The sequence below is a fragment of the Cyanistes caeruleus genome, chromosome 3 (genome assembly GCF_971803275.1).
Source record: "Cyanistes caeruleus chromosome 3, bCyaCae1.hap1.1, whole genome shotgun sequence".
Taxonomy (NCBI): Eukaryota; Metazoa; Chordata; class Aves; order Passeriformes; family Paridae; genus Cyanistes; species Cyanistes caeruleus.
In genome coordinates this window covers 102175947-102192897 of record NC_141703.1, presented here as the reverse complement: position 1 = coordinate 102192897, position 16951 = coordinate 102175947, and the positions used below count along the sequence as shown (strand labels likewise).

The window sequence follows — 16951 nt, the reverse complement described above, 5'->3', positions numbered from 1 at the left end:
TCATGTCTCCCAGGTATAGATATCACCTCATAAACATCTCACACTACTGCAAGGTTTCTTTTCATTCAACAAAACACCTGGAAGACACATGTGACCTCACACCTCGATTTCTGCAGGGATATTAATGCCATCAGGTTTCTGTGCAGACCAAAGCAGACATCAGGATAACACTTAATGAAGTGCACCAGATATACCATCTCAAAAGTAACCCACCTGACCATCTTATTATCTTACCCAGCTACATTAGGGTCCTTTGGCAGTAGCTGATGACATACCAGGAGTTTTTAGCTGAAATTTGATGGTAACCCATTACCTGTGTCTTTCTTATGTTCATAATGCCAACATAAGGACTTAAACCTCTGTTGGAGCAATCAAGAGAAGACAATGGAATCAATCAGAGGTCTGGAGCCCCTCTGCTCTGGACACAGGCTGAGAGCTGGAGGTGTTCACCCTGGAGAAGAGAAGGCTCTGGGGAGACCTTAGAGCCCCTTCTAGTGCCTAAAGAAGCTCCAAGAGAACTGAAAAGGGACTTTTTCAAAGGTCTGGAGGGGCAGGATATGGGGGAATAGCTTCACACAGGTAAAGAAAACTAAAAAAATTCTTGGAAATGCTCTTTGGTACTCAGTTTCCATTATTTCATTGCAAATAGGCCAAAACAAATGGGGAGGGCAGGGATATTGGGAAGAAATTTTTCCCTGTGAGGGTGGTGAGGTCCTGGCACAGATTGGCCAGAGAACCTGTGGCTTCCCCATCCCTGGAAGTGTTCAAGACCAGTTCAGAGAGGGCTTGGACCAACCTGGTCTAGTGGAAGGTGTCCCTGCCCACAGCAGGAGTCTGTTCTGTAATGTCCCTTCCCACCCAACACATTCTATGATTCTATGGTGCCTCCAGCCTTCTCAAATCTTGTCCTTTGCCTGAATGCTTTCAAAGCACATCTTGAAAAAGCTGTGGTACTATTCTCTAGTTCAAACCTGAGATGGTTGTTCTAATATACAATGGGAGGGAAATGTCTTTTCTCTCACCAAAAAGGGATTTCATGAGATCTTTGTGAGTTGGAAATGGTTAGTTCTGAATTTCTTCTGGCCAAAGACAATGTACTCTGCCATGCAGTATTCTACCCACGCAACCCTGAGGGGGAGGTATGGCAAGCAGATGAGGCTCACTAGGACCAGTCCTGTAATTCAAAGAATTAGCATTCTGGACCAGTTTAAGATGTGAATGGGAAACATCTGTATTATGTGCAGAGCAAAGGATGTCTCAGTGCCCATGGCCATTGCACTTTATCAGCTTGCTTTTGTAGGGTAGTGAGAGAGACCTCGGTTAAAAGAATGGGCTGAAAATCTTCATTTCAGATGAAGCTGGTAGTCAATAACCAAATTCTAGGGTGTGGAAGGTGTAATTTCAATCCAGAAGCTTCTACAGGGAAACCGAGACCCACAGTAGCTCTGTGTGAGGGGAAGGGTTCATCAACTTCTGTCAATACAGCAGCTGATTAATTTATTGAATGCTGATCAATACTTGACTCTGGACTCTCCTTCACCTCATCTGCAAATTCAGGGTCTGCCAATGGAACATAAAGTAACAGGGCTGCTGCACTGGGTGTCTTACACACCTTACACACGATGGCCAGAGGCATTGATTCAAGAGACACAACAAGAGATGGGTGCCAGGAGGTTATCTGAAGTTCATATTGTCTTGCCCAGGCTTGTCCCCAAAACTTCAGCTACCAGACCTCTACATTTTCCAAAACTACTGATGACTTGTCATTTTAGGAATTGGTTTGCTGATGCTTTCCTGTTGCTCCAAATGACAGTAAGAGGTGGAATTGAGTTTGGTGTGGCTATCTACAGCCTTGAGCCTGCTTCCACCAGAAGCAAACTTGTCCTCCCGGCACTAGAATGTGCAGAAGAGGCTGACTGGTGAAAACTGAAAGGCTCCCAGAAGAATTCTTCCAAGTTTTGGGGTTTTTTTACCTTGCTCTTGTCAATAAAGGTGCAGTCTCACCATACACTTGGTCTCCCACTGAGATGGGGAACATATATGGTTTTGAAAATTCAGAATTTTAGAAGCCTACAATATGCTTAAGCAGGTGGAGGAGAAACAGAGCACATAGCAGAAACAGTTTATAACAAACCACATAGGAACTTATCTGCCAGGGAAAAACCATTAAGATGAGAAATATTGCGAAGACTCAGCAAAGCAAGACCTAGGTATTGTGAAAATCCAACAAAGCAGAAATCTGTGGCTCCAGAAACCAGCCAGGACCAGATGGGTGATTTTGAGCAGAACAAGCTGACCTGAGGGAGAGCCAAACCTCCACTGCACCTGCCCAGGAGCAGAGGTCAAACAGTGACCACTGAGGAAGACATTTTGCCTTCATCCCAGAGACCCCAGCCCACGACCAGCAGGAGGCATGGCAGCTAATTACAATAAAAAGTGAGAGAAGGCAGAGATGGGTGGGCAGGGAGGTGTGGGCTTGTGGGATCAGTGTGTATTTATACCTGGAACCTGTCTTGACCAGGTACACATGGTTTGGAGGAGATATCCCCCCATGTGTCCCTGATGCTGTCAGCTGATGGAATAAAACCTACCTCTACAATTTTGGTTGTCAAGTCCTGATTCCTGAAATCACCACAGCTGAGCCTTCCCTCCAGAGCTACATTAAGCTGCTCCTAGAGAATTCATCCTGGAGTCTTTTTTATTTCCCTGCTTTCTTGGAGTGTAACACAATAGAGGGGGGTGAGGGTGGAAGGGCAGGTTTCCCCTCAAAATGTCCTGTCAAATGCACTTCATATGTAGCTTTGCTGACAGAAATCAGGGCTGGAGGAATGTCATTGAAGTCAATCCTTCTGTTTAGAGGGGAAATCCAATAAATTCTCTGAAAGCTGGGCTTGGTCTCCAAGGATGATTTTCTTTTTCTATCTTTGCTTGAAGTATCAGCCACTCTTCCAGCCCCATTCAACTCCATTAGCAATTTCTTCCTTTTACACATTCTTCTGTTCCTTTAATATTTTATTTTGCAAGAAAAGTCTAGTAAACAAGCCAATTAACAAACAAAACCCCTTTGAAGTGCAATTGATGAACCCAAATTATTTAATTTTGTTCAGAATCCTACTGAAAATGAGTTCAAAAAGACAACAAATTGGCATTGATCCTATCACATAGCTTAGTTGGAACAAGGGCAAAGCAAGGTTGGCAGAGACAGGCCCCATGTCTTTCCTCCTGATGCTGTGTTATTTTTCCTTGAAACAATATGTGAACAGACCACACAAGTACCCTGAGAGCCAAAGGACACCAGAGGATTAATTGCAAGCAACAAGCCAGGATCACAGGTTTACACTAAGCAGCTTTAGCCATGCCCTGCAACACAGAATACATGACACATGAGAACCAGCCATGAGTACTCACAGATTAGTAAAAGGGACAAAACACCCACCCTGCACACAATATCTCACTCTTTAATTGCAACATGACAGGAGAAATTACATTAGCCTATTATTTTATTTTAGAATCCTATTCTCATCTATACCAGCTGCCTTTGTTCTGAGACGACTGACTGTTTCTGTTCTTAGCTTTGCCAGCTCCTCTTTGCACCTGGAGTGCTCTTGCCTTTGCAGTTCCGAGACTTTAATTTAGCCTCATTTTGAAACTTTTAACAATGCCATGGCAAGAATGTTTTTCAAATTGATACTTCCTAGGCTATCAAGTATAACACAGAAAAAAAAAAATTGTTTGAAGGAGAATATTCCCAGTGTCACTTTGTCATGCTTGTTTCCCATTTTTCAGCTCCCAAGGGGAATGCAGTCTGGTCACCATCAGTTTTATGCTGACTGGTTTCCAGGTGCCTTCAATTTCATTTATATTCCATTTCCACATTGTTTTCTACAGTTTCTCATAGGCTGATTTAGTGAGGCCACTAATATAAGCTCTGACATTGCAGACATTCCTTCTGCCCATGGTTGTGAGAGCTTGCAACAGCTCATCATCTTCATTGAAATGTGGCCTTAAGACCCAGCAGGATATGAAGGACTCTATCATCCTGCTTCTGCCCAACAACAGAGAGGGAGGATCAGGTGGTGGTTACACAATGCAGATTTTGTAGCACAAGTTCACAGGGCAGCCCTGTGAAACACCTTTCACCTTCCATATGAACCAAAACTTCTTGTATGAGATTCATTCTGTTCCACTGGGTTGTTTGAGATAGACAGCTGCCCCAAGGATTCTTCTAGAGTTTCTGGGAGGACAGACTCTTAGAGAGGGCCTTGGTTGGGATGGCTGGCCAAGAGCTCACATGCTGCATGAAAAAGAGAAACAAATCTGATTCATTACCAGTTACAGTGCAACTATCCTAAGAAAGGGTTGCATCTGTCCTGGTCCTGTCCCCCAGAAAACCAAAATGCCTATGGGTTTGTCACATGAAGAGAAAAAACATTCCAGGGAAATCTAGCAGAAAGATGCCATAATCATGTCAATAATTGCATAAACATATACAGAAAATACACATCAATAAGAAATACCATAAGAAGTCCCCATACCCCCAGCAAGCCTGTGATAATTCATAGCTGTCACTTCCCTCCCTTACCCCACAGTTTGCTAGAGCCCCAGTGGTCATTATTCACTGCAAACTATGCAGCTGGATAAACTCAGTGATCAGACAGGTCTTTCCTATTTCTAATGGGAACTTGGACTGAACTCTGGCCTGCCTGGGTAGCCTTGGGAGAAATGACCTGATTAAACATCTCCAAAGGGGAAGTGGCAAGTGGGAATAGTTTCATTCTTCTAACATGCCATTGGCAATGCACCGAGTTAGTGAATAATCACAGAGCATTGCATGATCAGAATATTTCATTGAGGCATCTCTTTTTCTCTGATTCATTGTCAGTTCCAGGTTTCATATACTGGTATTTCTCGAGCCACTGTTGCCAGGAAGATCAGACTGGGTTAACACAAAGTCCTTTCTTCTTCTAAGCTCCACTATATAATTTGTCTTCCTTTGCCTCTGAGTTATGGAGAGTTTGGTTCCCACTCTGCTCATTTTTTTTTTCCTTTCAGTGCAAAGAATGCACTTAACTCCTAAAATATTAGAGCTAAGATATGGTTGCTTCACTGGCAAGCACCATCACTGTCACTCTGGAGGAATTTATCATCGTGAAATCCATCTTACTTGGCTTTCCAGCCCTGTGCCTGCAGACATCTCCATCTGAGCCACAGACCCCACACTCCCCAGATGTTGGAGTCAAGAGAGGAAAACAGGCACTTCTGAGGTGCAATTAATCTCAGCCTCATGTTGACATTTCTATTAGGTCAGAACCACGCTCTGTTTCTCTTCACTGACTATAAAGACAGCCTGGGGAGACTAGCCCACATGGAGGTCTCTTTGACATAGATACCTGTGTTAGGTGAAATGGATTTTGTCTTTTAGGTCTGGTTGTGTGGAAGTCAGACACCCAGTTGTATGTCAGAGCTTTGATTTTGGAGCACTACCTGCAAATTTGTTTCTTTGTCCCTCTCTTGCAGCAGGTGCAGAAGGGCTCTGACAGAGGTTAGTCAGCTTGTAGTTTTGATAAGCCTTGAGAGCTTCAGATGGTTGGTGTCTGCTTTGGCAACTTGTCCCTGCTTTCTTTTTCTTTTTTTGCTTTTTTGTTTCCTCAGCTTTGGCTAATCATGTAGTAAAAGATATATTTTCTTTTAGGCTTTTATATGCTACATAGGAGTTGTATGGATGGTTAATAGCAGTGAAAAGAGTGTATTTTCCTGGTCACTGTGTTTTCATGTTGAATGTAATGGCAACAAGCTGAATTTAAATCCATAACAATTAGCTGAATACTCATTGATGCTACAGAAGAAATCAATAATGTAACAAGAAACTATCTGTCCTGGTGCTGAGTGCACATAACCACCATCAGAGAATTTGGCTCAAGAGAAGTATTTACATAGGTAAATTTACAACCAGATCTATGTGAACGGGGCAATCCCCTCTCACAGGACTGTTGGGATGGCTCAGCCATTGAAGTCAATACTTGTCAGCCTGACCATGAAGACTTGTCAGGGACAGAAATGGTTCATGCCTTAAACATTGCCATGAAGGAGTTTTGTCCATGATAATGAAAACTGTATAAAGAAGCTACAACCACAGAAGCCTCCTGAAGATACCTGACTGGAACTTTGGACTGTGAATTAAGCTGCCTAGATAAGATAAAGGGGACATTATTTTTTAATCATCCCAGGTCTAGGGAGAAACAAACAAGGCTGAGGGGAAGGAATGCATCCACAGGAAGGCCAACCCAGCAGCTGTGCTTAGAATCATCCCTGGTTGGGTTTGGGGTGGGGGAGACCACAGCCCACAAAAGCCAGGTTTACAGACTCCCCCTGAAACAAGGTGGGGGAGAGAAGGTTTTGGATGGATAACCTCTGGTCAGAGGCAGTGAACACCCATCCTCCCTCACACAAACCAGCCCAGCTGTGGAACCCTCAACCCCAGGAAGGCCACATCCATGAGACATTCACAAGAGAGGCAGCTGAGGGGGTGTCATAATCCATCAAAGATCCCCAAAGCGCTCCCCAGAGGCCTTGCACCACGGGACTGCATGTGATGCAAAGTGATGCCATAGATCCAGAGTCTGCTGCAAGAAACTGTGTCAAACTCCCCACCCTAGGGGAGGTACCTGGGCATTCCCACTGGCCTGAAAGTACATTAACTGATTGGATTCTATGCTTTCTGGGGAAACATCACCCCCAAGAAGATCAACTGGCAAGAATTATCAGGACACCGGTGGGATCCACGGAGTGGTGATATTTTCTTTATTCTATCTCTGTCACTCTTTCCTGTCCCCCCCATCTCTTTTCTACTTCTTTCTCTTCCTTCTTATCTCTGTCTCTATTTACTATTAAATAAAACCCATGCTATTGATATTGGCACATGGTCTCATTTGCACCTTAATTCAGGCAGAGGTATTTCTAAAAACTTTAAAAATCAGACCATGACAAAGACCCTTTTTTATCATATAAACACTGTAACAGGTCCTGTAACAATTCAGTTACAGAACTGAGTTGTAACTCAGTTGCCTCAGTGCCTAGTCCCCAACCTTACAATCAAAGAAACAAAAGGTATGAAGGGCTTCATCTGCTGGTTTCTCTGTCCTAAACAGTCCTATGTTTTCTTTGCATTCTGTCAGACATTTTTCAAAGCTGGCATTGCAGGTTCTGACTGTAAGACCTTACACTGACTCTAGGTAAGTTGTTGTTATCCTCTCAGTAGCAGGTGCTTGCATCAGCTCCAGTGAAAGAATTCCTGATGCAAATTGAGTCCTCAAGATGTACAAAGATGCCACAAACAGTGTGAAATCTCCAGAGCTTGTTACTATGACATGACAGACATATTTGGAGAACCTGCATAGCACAATAGCAATGTGTCAGCTGCACAGGAGACATGAATTCTCATTATGACAAGGTAAATGTGCCTGGATGGATCTGTCCTCCTCAGATGTATCCTCCTCCTTTGCTCACCTATTGTCTCATTTTCTTCTCTTTAGTAACACAGCTTGTAATCTTTCTGAGACAAGGAATGCCTTCAAGCAGAAGTCTGTGCAAGGCTCTAGCCCATCTGTGGTCATATCCCTTCTTTGAACTATCTGGTGATAGCTACTGTGACATAAATAATACACTCTGTATTGGTAAGCAGTTAAGAAATTCCATAGGTCCTAATTTGCTTAAGCTATATCCCACAGGTGAGTTCCCCTTCCAATCACATATAGTCCCATCAGAAACTCACACAGTTTCTTACACATGAAAATAATATTAGGAAAACATGTAATGTAAGCTTTGCTTAACTTAGACGAATTTAGAAGCTAGAAGTAACAAGGAAGAACTAGCAATTTGCAAAAGGCCAGCCCTGCACAGACCACCAGCAAGTGCTCCATACACCTCAGTTTGGAAAGACAGATGGAAGACATTATTTTGTTTTGAACAAAATACCATCTGGGGCCAACATTTACTGTCTGTTATTTGTGAGTAAAACCAGAGAAACTCCTTTGTGGTCCTTAATAATCAGTCCTGGGACCAATCTTATTAAATATTTTCCTTAATGAACTTGGCAGAAAAAACGAGGTGCCTGGTCATGAGATCTGCTGAAGACACAAACTTGAGTGACTGTATGGCTAGTGCAGAGGAGGATCAGAATATGATATGGGAAGAGAGAAGAGCTGAATGACCTTGAAGGAAGGCCAAGAGAAACAAGTAAATTTTAACAGTAGCAAAGAGCAAGACACTGCATTTAGAGACTAAGGTAGAAGCTTGTTGATTCAAGATAGAAGAAAAAGGACCTGAGTTAATCTGAGAACAGTGACCTTAAAAAGAACAACTGCAACTGTAATATATATCATGAAAAATATTTCCAACAGACATAGGGAAATGTTCATATAATGGCACAGAGAACAGCTGAGACATCATCTAAACTGCATTTAAGTCTTGGTCATGCAAATTCAAGCAAAATTAGTTCAAAGTAGAAGATGTACAAAGAGACCATACTGTGCATCTCATGAACAGCATGAGATGTTGGCATATTCAACTACAGAATACAAGTAGGTGCATAAATTATGTGTATAGTAAATTAAATATTCCAAAGATGGTTCTATGACACTGAGATCGACCAGAAAGGACTAAAAAAAGCCTAGGATAGTTATATGCATCCTGCTGACTGGGCAGCCCATTGTCCATTCAGACTTCGGGAACATCACGAACTTGAGAGCATCCCAGGTGGCACCAGCTCAAACTTTGCTTTTGATGTACCAGTGACTGAACTGCCATGACTCAGTGTTCCTTGTAGTGCTTACACAATAACTAAGGGAAAAAAGCATTCAAGTTGAAGGAAAAGCTGGCACAAAAATTGACAGCTTTTACACACACCCAAGCAAGTTAGGGGTAGAAATTGAAGACAGGGATTTGCACTTCCGTGTTCAGGTGTGTAGGTCAGTACACACCTGCACTGGACAGGAGGGACCCTACACATAGGGTGACCATTTCTTTCTAAGAGGATGTCTAGACATCAAGACAATTGCCCTCTGGAGCTGCTTACTTCTGTCCTTTGTTATCAAATGCCACAAGTAAGACTTACACATCTGATTTATAGATATCTGTGCTAGGGGAAATTAAACCCACCCTTGAAGTTCTCCAGTAATCCAGAAATCCAGGAGCATTCTGAAACAGATTTCCAAGGCATTCAGGAAGCACATGCAGCCACTTGACAGTATTTGCCTCCTAGAAGAAGACAGTGCATCAACACCTAAACAACACGATATCTGAGACTGGGGGAGAGTTTCCAGCCAGTGGAAACTGATGTGATCTTGGGAGTGATACTGATTCACAACAGCAATTATCTTGTTCATCACCATTTCTGTGAGAAGAAATAAAGGATCCTGCAAGAGCCCCTGGTAGATGAAAATCTTTCCAAACCACCTGAGGTCAGGGCACAGTGATGTTTGGGTATTATTTCTTCTAGTGTCTTCAGGGCTATTATGCATGATAAGAAAGGCTCAATATGATCAGATTTTCCACTAAGTTTATTTTTCATGGTATGACAACACAGTCTATCTGGAACCAATCTCCACCTCTCTCATTTCCTGGGTCACCTTTCATTTTATTTTGTGTTCACCACATGGAGACACAAGTGAAAATCTGTGATTTTCATTCATTAGAATTTGGACAGAAAGACTTGATGCATCCACCTCACCTTGAGAAAACTGCCTTCATATTTGGCTACCCCAAGTTCCAGTAGTGGAACAAGACCAGTGCTAAGTGAATACACTATTGCCAGAACACATGGCTGCTGACAAGCCCATAGGGCTGAACTGAAGGTTTCAAAGCCCTGGACCTGGACCAAGACACTGTGCTCACAGTATACATTTCTGGCTAGAGAGATGGGGAGGCAGTAAATAAGTATCATGATATAAGCCACCATCTCCAAAAGGTCACTGAGAAAGAAGCATACCTTCTCCATCCCTAGGAACAATATTTCTTCTCCATATTTTAGATGGCAAGTCCCCATTTCAGGAGCATTTTAAAAGCATGTAGGTTGTTATGCGTTCCTGCAATCCCAATGGTCAGACTGACAGATTTTCCATGCTGGGGAAAGACCTAATAGTCTGGATAGTGTGCAGAAATCTTGTTTACACTCACCTGGTGCATTGGCTGCTTTCAGCTCTTTCTGCATTCTCTAGTCTGCAGTGCTGAACTTTCAAAAAAGAGTGCCCAGCAAGAATTAAGGAGAGTGTTGGTGTGCACTGGAGAAGGAAAGATAGGGAAGCATGAAATACAGGCCCTGAATTTGGAAGGCAGTAATAAGGCTAAGGAGGGGACAGAAGAGAATTGGAGGTAAGGGGTTCAGATAGGCCTCTGAAAAGGCCTTTTAAGAGGGAAAACATAAAATTAACAAACCTGCTTCTAAGCATGGACCAGAGAGTGTCTCAACACAAAGTGCTGCTCATGGGATACTTTCTAGCAGCATTCCATTTTCACATGCTGCAGGGTTTATGACTCCACACTGAACAATCCAATAGCTACAGATGTTTGGCTCCAGGAAATAAACTAGGGACAATTTCCCAGCCCTAAGCACAATTGGCACAATATGTTTTATGTCCATATAGCTGAACTTTCTTACCTTCTATCTCAGGTAGCTTGGTGCTATGTCCCAACTTGCTGGGCCAGTCTATCCTGAGCCTGAAACTTAATGGCTTGTCATGGTCAGGCTTTCTTCAATCTCCTTGCAAACCTGCTAATTAATTAGATTGCCATGGAGCTCAGAATGTTTTCTCACTCAAGGACATGGCCCTTCTAGAATGCAGCTGAATTCTTCAGGGATTCAAGGTAGATTACAGCACATGAGATACTGGCCAAGACAGCTTTTGCAAAGGGTCCCTGAAAACACCATTACTCTGATTGCCTCCCCATTAACCTATAGCATTTCTCTCACTGCCACAGGGCAGACAGCAGCTTCTGTAAGCCAGGAAGATGGAGTCACTCACCAGCCTTTGCACTGTGCATTGAACATCTGGTTGTAGACAGGGGAATGAATAAGCTAGAGGACTAATGTGAACCAGATTGTTTGCACCCTGTCTGAAAAATTCCTCTAGAACCTTCCAATGTTGACTTTTTGATTCTTTCACACATAGCCTCTTTGGGCACCCTCTGGGAAACTAGGAGAAGTATGGGTTTGCATTATCTGAGAAAAAGGATTTGCCATGCTCATCATGCTCTGCTTTCATCCAAGCAGGCAGGTTTGGGCTTCATCTGATCAAAATGTTCCTGTCACAGGTACTCTGCCATGTGTATCCATTCACACCTTTAATGCCACTAAAAGTTCTTCCGAGAATTGCAAGGACTTTAGTCTTCATACTATTTGAGAAATTCAGATTTGGCACGTAAAACTTAAAAAAAAGAAAAAGTAATTCAATTATAACTGCAAATCATTGTTGACAAAACTGGCAGGAGTTCTTAACATTATGTCATATAAAATAAGCTCATTTTCTTTTTAGTATAAGAGTTCAGTTTCCTTCCTTCCTGTTCATACCCCTTCTCTAAGCTGAAACCAAAGATTTCTGTAATTATTACTTCCAGGCCCAAACAACTAAAAAAAATCAAATCTGGCATGCAGAACATCTTCACCTACCATGTCTTTCAATGGCTTGAAATGGCAATATGAAATATTTCACGTACAAACACATACACACACATGCACCCACACACTTGCACAGGAATGCCTATTGTTAACATTATTTTATGAATCTCCCTCAATGCAAAAGAATGAGTAAAGGAAGCTGGCAAATTCTTTTACATCATGAGGTGTTGGTATGAGTCTGGGATGGATAATGGCTTGGCCTCAATGCAGAAGGCACTAATTTAAGGTCATGGGAAGGAAACTGGATGTTAGAAGGCAAGACACTGGGATAAATTAGGGCGAGAAGAGTTAGATTATGGGCGTGGTTATGTAGGTAATATAGTTACATATAAGGTTATGTTACAAGTTCTTGTTGATGATTGGTTAGTTACATTTTACATATATGGTTTTGTCTGTGATCCTCCCAGTTCATTGGTCCCCTGCCCTCAGATTGCCCCTTATATATTGTTATGTTTGCCCCAGCTTCGTGTCTTCCGAGGTTGACCCTATACCATGCACAGCTTATGTTCTTTTGTTATTTTATGCATTATTAAAGTTCTTTATTTTCAAGCAACCCAGTCACACCCGTCCCTATTTTAATTTTGCCACTCAACCCCCAGCTGGTCTGGTCCCAGAGTCGTGTGGACACCAATGTGACAATGAGGTCAAGGAGATGTAATCCTAGAAATGTCAATGTTGAAAGTCAAAAAATCTGTCAGGTCAAACTGAGGCAGTTCCTGGAGATGTTGTCTAATAACTTAAATTCATGCTGCATTAGATATGCTGAGGTGCTTCAACCCTTAGACTGTGGTTGCTGATTTTCTTTGGTAATTCAGCTGAGGAAGAGGGCAAGCCATGCCAGTAATGCAGCTGTTTCCATGAAGAAATGCAAGTAGAGAATGAAATTTAGTATAAAACTTGAAGAGATTAAGGGGGAAAAATCAGATCTGCTGATGCTCTGATGGCTCTGCCTAGCTCTTTCCCACTTGCTGAATTACGTGTGAGAAAGCACAAAGAAAACTATATCTTGGGGATTAAAAAGTACTGGCCACTATTTGTCAGAATGCAGAGCAATTTGTGTACCTCAAAGCTTTGTGTGACCATTCTGAGTCTTCTTGAAGTTGTTTTAAACTCCATGTGATTAACTCCTTCACTTTGCCACATGACAGGCTGAGCACTCAGAGATCCTGAGTCTTGGCTCAACTTCACCTTCTTTCAATCTCCTTTTTTTTTTTTTAATACAAACCATAGAAGGGTGGTTTGATAATTGTCTTCAGATGTATTCTTTTTTTTTTCAGCATTGCCTACTTTAGAGCTTCTTGTAGCTATTTTCAGGGCATCTGGGACTGATCTCGAGCAGAGACACAACAAATTTGCTGGAGCACAGCTCTGGTGTGGGGTGGTCTGGAATTAAACATCTACTCAAGTGTGCTTTGGTATTGATCCTGTTCCTGAAAACACCCAGGCTTTCCTAGTTCCTAGCTTGGGAAGTTTCACCAGGAAAGGAAAGAACGAAAAAAGAAAGAACAGAAAGGTTTTCTTCCTCGGTGGGCTTGGGATAGCTGGGCACCACCTCTACTTGCTTGTGTGCATGACCTTCAGGGCAGCAACAAATCTCCCATTTGTAGAAACCATCACTTACAAAACTATTATAAAATGACGGATAGTTACCATTTTTCCACACTCCACTTCTCTTTTTCCCTCAGATTTTAGGCACCAGGCACACCTATATAATCAATATAAACAGTTTCAGGCATTCCTCAGTTTGGGGAAATAGAAACCAGGGGAAAATAGTTTATGCATTAATAGTATATACAGTCTCTCTACATTTGTAGCTGACCTATGGAAGGCCATGGTCACAGACAGGTACTTCAAGACTATCTGTCATTTTTAGGTAGAGGAATAAAACAGTCTACTCTCAGTTTGCTAATGGAAACAGTCAGATGACTTGCACTCTGTAATTGCCCCTTTGTCTCTATGAACAATGAAGGGAGATGTCTGTGAGTACTTCAGACTGTAAACTGTCCTCTACGCGCTGAAACTTCAGTGTCACTAATGCTACCTTCAGTCCCTGCCCAAGCTCTTCCTGAGATGCACTGCAATTCCAAAAGAAAGTTGAGTAAGGACACACATTGTGCATAAGAGCACCCTTTGTAAAGTAAGGCTGATAATGGTTTTTTTCTTCACTCCTCTGCCTCCCATATCTAGACATGCTAGATTCGCTCTCTTTTTTTTTTTTCTATTTTCAGATGTAATTCTTTATACAACATGGCCTCAACCCTCATTCACATTACTAGCTGTTTTTCTAAGACCACTCCTCTGCACAAACAGTAATGGTGGAAGAGACACCTTATAATTCCAATTGACTCTTGGCCAGTCTTTATTATTCATGTTTAAACCACAAAGGTGGTGATTCTTTCAGTTCTCCTTCTTACACAATGGACATTAGTTTTTCCACCAGCCAGTAGTTTTGGAGAACGAGCCTTGCGTTAGCTCACCAGGTATAGGCCATTTATCATCTGGTAACAATGTCATAAAGTTGGAAAGAAGTGGAACAGTTTGGGCCATATTCATCCCATCCTAAAGGGAGGCTGATAGCACAGCACTACACAACTGGTTTTATTGAAACATCATGGCAGAAATACCATAGTATCAATACTCTTCTTTTGAAGAATATTGCAAAGAACACGTAAGTGAGGAGGAAACTTCTGCAGAAGATTTTTTTGCTGAACACCTTTGCTGCCCACCTGTGTTGTAAGACACATCTCTGCAGTCCTGAAAGAGTGATGCATTCCTTGAGCATGAAATATTGTTCCAATTAGAAGGAAAGTCAAGTCAGAGTCATAAAAAAGAAGGTTGTAAGGAGAGGAGAGGTGATCAAGGTCTTTGTTTTGCCTCAAGGAAGGATCAGTTTTTCCTAAGCCATTTCTGATAGTTGTTTGTTTTATCTGTTTTTAAAGACTACAATTGTTTCAAAAATGACAGCCTCCTAGGCAATCAATGCCAGTGCTTAACTGGATTTACTGTTAGAAATTGCCTCTCAAGCTTAACAGAGCTCTCCCAGGGCTCCATTTAAGACCATGACTTCATTCCTGGCTCCCTGGTGATACGGAGAAGAGCCTATTCTCTTTGTATTTATGGTCCATTTTATACAGTCAGAATGCTGAGGGCAACCCTGGATGATCCTGTTGGAGTCTGAGACACAGAGTGTGTGCCCTTGTTTCTGATACTTAACTCTAAGATCCAGAAAAACACTGAATTTCATAGAACATGAAATTCATGAGCATGTTTTCGTGGTGATACATGGAAACAACTGTTAAAGTTAGATAGAAAAGCTAAAAGTGTGAGTGTGTAGGTTAGAGAGTTTCTTAAGTCACGGGGTGAAAAAGTTAGTTTAGAGTTTAAGTTAGTTTAGAAAGCAGAAGGCAAGATGGAGGACTTAGAATGTTGTTTCTTTTCCTTCTTCTTTCTTCTTTATGTTCTTCTTCCAGAGGTTTTTGGGTAATAGTGGGTGATTGGACAGAAAATGCCGCAGTGCAGCACGCAGGTCATTAAGAAATTAAGGTCATTGGGTCATTAAGAAAAATAATATACATGTCTATTGTTAATTGGATAAGAATAAGTATAAAGATAAAAGAATTGCGTGGTTTGGGGCCATTTTGAACTTCCAAACACAAAGTGAGCCACAAGGCCACTTTGTACCATCAGAAGAAAATGAGCCAGATTGCAGTGAGCTGAACTTGTGCAGAAAGTCTGGAGAGACCTGCCATATTTTGTGATAACATCCTAATAAACACGAGAAACAAGATCCTAGCAGGCTTTGGAGTTTTTGTCCTGACCTGGAGGACTGTGATAAGCGGGATTCCCTGTGAGGGAATATCCCCAAGGAGCTCAGCTCAGAGGAGACTGAGAAATCCAGGAGGAAAGAAAAGTACAGAAGTGCAGCAGAACCAAGAAAGAGAAAAAAGAAATGAAAAAGAATTTTTTAAGAAAAAGTTGCAGATCCCCTCTTGCTGCGTATTTGATGTTCACTCTGTTGATCCACCTCAGCTACAATGAGGAGCTCCCATACATTCCTGTGGGGCTTATGCTCACTTACAGAATGGTTATACTCAGTTCTTTCACTGTCTTACTCCTGGCCAGCCTACAACAGCCTATAACACCTAACCCCCCAGTAGCCCCAGTGGGTTTTGTGATTCCTGATCCTTGAAAATTTATTCTCACTTCTGAGCTGATGCTTCATAAAAACTCTCATTGCCAGCTGTAACCACGACATGAACAGAAGATCAAACTTTATAATTTCCTTTTTCTTCCTGCCCAACACTTTCTGCCCATCAATACATGCTGTTATTCTGGTTCTTAGCAACATCTACTGAGGACCTGAATGGCCCCATGAGTTTCGTAGCTTCATCTATGCAAGATATTTGTATCTTCCAAAAGTCTGAATTATCTTCTAGGTAGGTTACCAAACCTGCTCGATTTAGGAAATCGATTAAGCTGAGGTGGTCCAAAGACCTGAGGGTTTGCCAAATGACTGGTGGGCATATTAAGCAAGCATAGATGCTCTCAGTGTGCTCTCTTTCTACCCTCAAGACTGCCTGAAGTGGCCATAATTGGACTCTCACAAGTCAGCATGTTGTAGCTATCATTTAATCCCTTGTCCTGTCTCCCTGAGCAGTTCCAAATTCCTTACACAAAATTCTAGCTTGTTTGTCCACAGCCACATCTTCTACAATGGAAGACTGAGTTAGCAAAATCTTGAGGAATCTCATTACATTTCATGCTGGAAAAAGCAGCCAAGCCTTGCTAGCAGGTCCCAAAGACAGTAACATATGATCTAGGTTGAGGCCAACAGCTGCTCCTGCTCCTCCTCTCTGGAAGAGTTCTCAGATGGTGATATTTCTGATAAATTATAAATGACTTGTAGCTGTCATCTTTCAGAGCAGCCACAGAGTATTGTCTCACAGAGACTGTAATTCCTTTTCTCCCCCATTCCTCTCCTATCAAGAATTTGGTAGCCTTCTGGTGCCAGCCCACATTGATGGGCAGGAGGCTTTCCTCCAGCTCCCAGACTGGTTATTTATTTCCAAGGCCATCAGGAAGTGGGAAACACAGCAGAGACCACATTCCTGCAACTTATTTAGTTCTGTACTCAGTTTTCCCTGTCAGATGTACTGGCAGCCTCCTCAAACACCTTATCTCACAACTGAGCACATAAAATGGCTCCAGAAGAGAAAATAGGAATATGTTGCACTCTGGGAAGGTCACCATCATCTCCTGGGTGATGTAGGTTTTAGCCTG

General features: G+C 42.2%; 1 long non-coding RNA gene across 1 annotated transcript; it reads right to left on the bottom strand.

Moving 5' to 3' along the window:
• Window positions 1-3092: 3092 nt before the first annotated feature.
• LOC111944010 (uncharacterized) lies at window positions 3093-7473 on the bottom strand. Its single transcript, XR_002871130.2, has 3 exons — window positions 7222-7473; window positions 4141-4294; window positions 3093-3360 (listed from the first exon to the last, which is right to left on the bottom strand). It is a non-coding gene; the product is annotated as an uncharacterized LOC111944010 (long non-coding RNA).
• Between the last annotated feature and the right edge of the window lie 9478 nt (window positions 7474-16951).